This window comes from Astatotilapia calliptera, chromosome 3, assembly GCF_964374335.1.
Source record: "Astatotilapia calliptera chromosome 3, fAstCal68.1, whole genome shotgun sequence".
Lineage (NCBI taxonomy): Eukaryota > Metazoa > Chordata > Actinopteri > Cichliformes > Cichlidae > Astatotilapia > Astatotilapia calliptera.
This window is the reverse complement of record NC_137424.1, coordinates 51,035,887-51,042,065: the sequence shown is the minus strand read 5'-3', so window position 1 is coordinate 51,042,065 and position 6,179 is coordinate 51,035,887. Positions and strand designations below refer to the sequence as shown.

The window sequence follows — 6,179 nt, the reverse complement described above, 5'->3', positions numbered from 1 at the left end:
GGCCCGAAAAACAGGTGGGGGTCCTCCACCACCACCACTCACAGAGGCTGAGCAGTTGGCCCTCAGCCAAAACAGTGGGCGCCCTGTGGCCGAAGGCATCTCTGCGGGGACATCCTCTGAGTCAATAACCCCGCAAGACACAAGTGCCTACATAGGGGGTAAATTCAAAATAATACATGATGTGCATACATCCTTTCTTCACAGTCACCTTTGCAGTGCTACTCATTCATTTGATAAACTCTTTACCATAATGGATTATTTTGTAGTGAAGTTATTTTCCTACTGATTTTGCCTTCCCTCAGTCTTGGTTGTCTTTGAGAGCATAATGACAATGAAGTGTAAGGTGCTTGGTATGTTTGTTAATTGCCATTTGGTCCCTTGTAAGTTATAAGTGACCTGTATAAACCTCATATTCTATCAGTTGATGGTGATGGTGTACTGCATCTGGTGCAGCCTCCTGTTGAGCCAGACCAACATGCAGTTGTGAGTAATACTCCACAGATTATATGAGTTTACAGTAGAACAGCAATGTTGTTTATTTCTTTACTACAGGAAAATAATGAAGAAACATTGACAGCTGTTACAGAGGAGGAAGCAACAGAGACACTTTATGAGGTTTACATCTTTTAATACTTTGTGTACAGGAAACACAGGCGACCAATAAAGCCAGTTGAACAAAAAATCTGTTTATTCTTCTTTCAACATGTTGAGGTGATGGGTCAAAAGAAATGATTGTGACATATGGTGTCTCTGACTGCTCTTCCATCTTGTATGTCCGTGGGAGGGTCAGGATGTTCATGGTTTGGATCACTGCTGATGTTTGGTTCAGAAGGACAGTGTTCTCCTCTAATTGTGGCAATGTTGTGAAGAATCACACATGCCACAATAATGTCACATGCCCTTTCTGGGGTGACCCTGAGTCTTTGCAGGCACTGGAACCGGGCCTTAAGCATTCCGATAGTCATTTCAACTCTGGCTCTTGTCCTGCAATTAGCCAGATTATATCGCTGCTGTGGGCCCGGTTCAGGGTCAGAGTAAGGGGTAAGCAAATAGGGTAAACATGGATACCCCCTATCACCAAGCAAGTAGCCAGTGAACTCTCCTAAGACAGAAGGATACACTTCAGTTCAAATGTCCCTGAAGCAATTGGTCTTTATATATTTTAAAGTATTCTCAACTCACCATGTCCAAATTTTGTGCTCAGTGTACATTCACGGAATATTTGTGAGCCATGGACAGAGCCTGGCCACTTGGCTTCCACATTTGTGATAATGTTGGCAGCATCACATATGATCTTCACAGTGCAGAGAACACAAATTAGCATCCATTACTATAATGAAATAATTTGTTAGTTTGAAATGCTACAGGGAACTATGTACCTGTACATTAATGCTGTGGAAAGACTTCCTGTTCACATAGTCTCCTTCATTTACTGAAGGAGCAATGATTGGAATGTGAGTGCCATCTGTACAGCCAATCACGCCTGGGAACCCTGAAAATAAATGTGCAATTTAAGTAGTAGTCCAAGTATCACCACATCATACATTAAGTTTTGGTCATCCTGATACCTGCAATTTTGTGGCATCCCTCTTTGATAAATCTTGTGGGTCTATGACCGGGGAACACCACAAACGAGTACAGGAGACGTTTCAGTGCAACTGTAACATTCCTGACTGCCCGACAGACGGTAGCCTTGGAAACGTGCTCAGCGTCACCAATATTATACAGAAAGCTCCCGTTTGCAAGAAACCGAAGTGCAATACAAATAATATGTACAGAACTGAGAGCATGTCCGCGATGTGTCACATGCGTAATATATGGCCTGAGGATGTTATTCAAATAAATTATAGATTGTGCTGAGAAACGGTAACGTTCGCACAGAAAATCATCAGGAAATGATAAAATGTCCAAACGCGCTCTGATCACTCTCTCCCGGCGGAGAGCTCTGCGGAGAATTTGGGCTTCACGATCTACTGGCTCTTCAAGGAAGGGACACGCCATGTCCGACACTTCCTACTGTCAGGTTTCCGACAAAGGGGCGGAGACAGTCAGGGTTAGTTGTAGTAAACCTGCTAGGGGGCAGGTTAGCTTCACGGAGTGTGTCGTCATAGTGACTCACTCAGGCTTCAGCTGAACTCGCTTTGTGAAACCGAAAACCCAGAGTTTTCGTTAACTCAGGGTATACTTACTCAGAGTTTGCACTAAACCGGCTTCCTGAAACAGGGCCCTGGACTCAGAGCTGGATGAGGCCAGCACAAACAGCAGCCTAACCGACTAAGATGATGGATCCATGGGGTCAGGAAAGCCAGAAGCAGAGGAACTGGAGAGGTACCTTTCATGTCCATTCACTGGAGGTGTGGATCTATTGCATGGCTTTCCTCACATCAAGAAGCTGTCGATCAAAGTCAATACAGCTCTTCCTGCATCTGGAGCTTGTGAAGGACTTCTCAGTCATGCAGGACTCCTGTTCACTGCTAAACAGTTACAGCTTCACAGCAAGAACCTTGAGAGCAAACTGCTGCTGAAGCTTAACCATCACTTCACTGAGTGAAGAAATGGCACATTTTTGCTAAATATGCAGAAATAAATGCACACCCATACAACTTATGGTAAACTGAGCTGCCTTGTATGAACATATGTTGAAGCTGCCTCGTTCTGTTTTCTCTGAGGCTGCTGTGCCATTTGGAGCAAAAAGGAATATAAAGTTTACAGCATATCTTGTCACTGGAAATTGTTTGCACTGTTTATATGTTTATATTATTTACTGTAGGTATTGGTGAAAAAAACTTTATGTTGTGAAAACTGAAATCTGGAAATTAGAATTGCTGTGCCTTATTTTGTTGATCTTTTTATATATATTCCTTTTGAAAATGGTAAAATTTGTATATTTATTTATTTTTGTTTGTCTGATAACATTTATTTAAAAAAAATAAATCTGACATTTCAAACAGTTACTCGCTACTTGAGTAGTCTTTTCGCCAAGTACTTTTTTACTCTTACTTGAGTAACTTTTTTGACGACTACTTTTCACTTTTACTTGAGTAATAATATTTTAAAGTAATGCTACTCTTACTTGAGTACAATTTTTAGATACTCGACCCACCTTGGTAATTAGTTAGATTACTCGTTACTGAAAAAAGTAACGCCGTTTGTAACGTCGTTATTCCCATCACTGTTGATTGATGGGATCATGAATAATGAGTAATATATACTGTTGTTTGTTTGTTTGTTTGTTTGTTTGTTTGTTTGTTAATTAGTTAGTTAGTTTATTTGCTTGTTTTATTCAATTTTAAATCATGCTTTTTATTTGTTCTTGTTTCTAATGTCTCTGTAAAGCACTTTGAATCACCTTGTTGTTGAATTGTGCTATACAAATAAACTTGCCTTGCCTTGCCTTGCCTAATGAATTGTGAATAACATCCCTTGTATGCGCTTTTGTGCTTGAGATCAAAGCAAAGTATTTAAAAAAACAAACTCTGGTGTATAATTCAATCAACAAATTGACTTTTCATTATCACACTGTAACACCATGTGTGTTTTTCCTGTCTTACAATAGAAGTTTTCATTGGCAACCACTTAAACTCTCACCGCATGCATGTTTCTTTGTACTGATCAAAAGCAACAAGTCATTCTGGTTGACTATCCACATCATGTCTAAAGGAGGGTAACACCTAAAGTTATGTTGCACAATAAGTTTCCAAGCACGCTAATGTAAAAAACAATGTGAGGTCACTGCTACCTGGTAAAAAAAAACAAAAAATACTTGTTTAACCTGTCAAGCTGCACACAGTGGAGGACAAAAAGGTTTAGCAGGAAAGTTCAAGCTTGTGAATAATAGTCCTCCCAACCCATCAACAAATACTATTTATTTACATAACGCCATTCTTCTTCACAGACACCCCCCTCCCCTAATTTGTGATTTTGAGTGAACAGATCTAATTCAATAGAGGAAACCTTTACATGTTCAAAATAAATCATGTTACTTTACTTAACATTAATCTTCTGTATTTTAACTGATTGTAACATGTTGGATTATCCTCTCAATCAGAGAGACTGATCTGCCACCACGTACTCATCCCAGGGAATCAAACACTCCCATCCAGACACCAGTGTTTTTGAGTGAACAGGTCTGTTAGATATAAAGAACCTGTACATGTTCCCATCAAAATACACCATATTACTTTACTTATCATTGCCTTCTGTATTTTAACGGATTTTCACATGTCGGAATTAGCACAAAGCATCCCAAAGCATCCCATTTTGGTCAGTAGTTGTAGTCCACACTGGAGGTGGGAAGGACTCCAGGAGTCACAAGTCAGCCAGCCAGGACGCTGTGGTCAGTCTGTTTTCAGTTGTTTGTTTAGCTTGTACCTACTTCCTAGCTTTGTTTTTAATTTCTGGTCAGGTTTAGACATAAATTACTTTATATAGAACATAAACTGAAGGAGTTCACATCATTTTAAAATACCTGTGCAGTGAAGCACTGTAAGGGTCATTCATGTAGGTTTTTTATTTGTTGCCCACCTCAATTTTGGTGGGTCTATTATGATGTGTTCTTTTGTAATCTTAGAGGGAAGGGTCCCCACAAATTAAGACAAATCCAAGATTACAATACCCCCTAAAGGACACAAAGGGGGGGCACTGAGTGGTCTAAGTATAAAAATGATAGGTGTCATATGCAGTGGAATTCACAGTCCGTAGAGCTCAGTCCAGCTGAAAATTTGGACAGATGAGTTGTAGAGTGACTATAAATCTATAGTAAGAAAACTTGAGGTTGTGCTTGTGGCCTTAATGACTTACTTTATGTTATTTTTTATTAAATGTGTATATTCCCAGCTTTACAAACAAATACAAAAACAACACAAATTAAAAGAGCTCTCATCATAATGTCAGTAATGTATTCGTTACAGATGCTTTTTTAACCCAGGTATTCGTCTGAGCCTTCAGCACACATCAGCCTCTTCTGCTGATGAATCACATCTACAGCCACAGTCCATATTGTATCCAAGTATTTCACAAGTGTAATTAGAAATGATAAAGAAAAAGCACAGTTCTATATAAGGCCCTTAACAGCTGCCTGTGGCACTTTTATTTTAAGGTGTTGGATTTTTTTGTTGTTTATTGTGGACTTTACTATTTTCACTCTTTATCGTGCTGCTGTAACACAACAATTTCCCTTGTAGTATCAATAAAATATCTATTTGTCTATATATTTTGTGTTTGAAAGGTGCAGGATAAATATGTGGAGGTGATGGACAGAGAAGGATTTGTTTATTCAGTATTATGCTCAACTGTTAGGTAGTTAGGCAATGCAAATGTTTACTGAGGTATACATCAAGTATAACTTTTTACTCTGCCTTGATGAAACCAGCCATTACATTACCCCATGACACATCATCATACTTCTGCAGCTTTTGGCTCATTCAACTTACCATGTAAATTTGCCTGGTCAATATATCGACAACCCTTTTACCCGTGCAAACAGCAGCCCCGCTGATAATCCTTAGGATAACACATGTATTCAGGGTGCAGTTTTGATTCTAAGTGCGTGAATGAGAGAGCTGTGAGGAAGAGAGTAGGTGGTTATTTGTTCTCCCCCAAGAAAATAAACTGTACCATCCATGAGCTGCAGAAGCTTGCAAACTGAAGCTGACTTCAAGGGAAATAGATATAACAGTTTTTCCTCCGACATGAAAAAGTAATTGTTGTTTTTCACTTTTTAGGTCCAAGTTCAAACCAACACAGCATAGATGTCTCTATCAGCTACTGTATTAAAGATGTAATTTCAGACAATACAAGTTTTTTTTTCATTCACTTTGTTTCTTTATAAGTTTTAATTCTGCAAAGACCAGATGCCTTGTAGTCTTACTTATAAGTGCCATGAAAAAAAATAAATAATCATGAAATGTCCCAAATTGTTTTACGATGCTGGAGACATGAAGAGGTGATCCTTTTTAGACAGACACATACCTGCCTAATAATCAGATAGAATAAACCTATTTGTAAATCATGCTATTTCAACAAATGACTGAAACAGGATAGGTCACCACAGACTAGTGTAAAAACTGAAATACAAAACAATTTTGAAATGTGAATTATTGGTATATAACAAGATCCTCTCCGGGTTGCTCTTGGATGTCTGAACAAAGGACAACAAACGGCTGGACTGCACACAAATG

At 39.0% G+C, this 6,179-nt stretch overlaps 1 long non-coding RNA gene across 1 annotated transcript; it reads right to left on the bottom strand.

Annotated features, from left to right (window-relative positions):
* Positions 1 to 511: 511 nt before the first annotated feature.
* LOC145421518 (uncharacterized) lies at positions 512 to 1,516 on the bottom strand. The gene is made up of 3 exons (XR_013902901.1): positions 1,380 to 1,516; positions 1,183 to 1,294; positions 512 to 1,102 (listed from the first exon to the last, which is right to left on the bottom strand). It is a non-coding gene; the product is annotated as an uncharacterized LOC145421518 (long non-coding RNA).
* Positions 1,517 to 6,179: the final 4,663 nt, after the last annotated feature.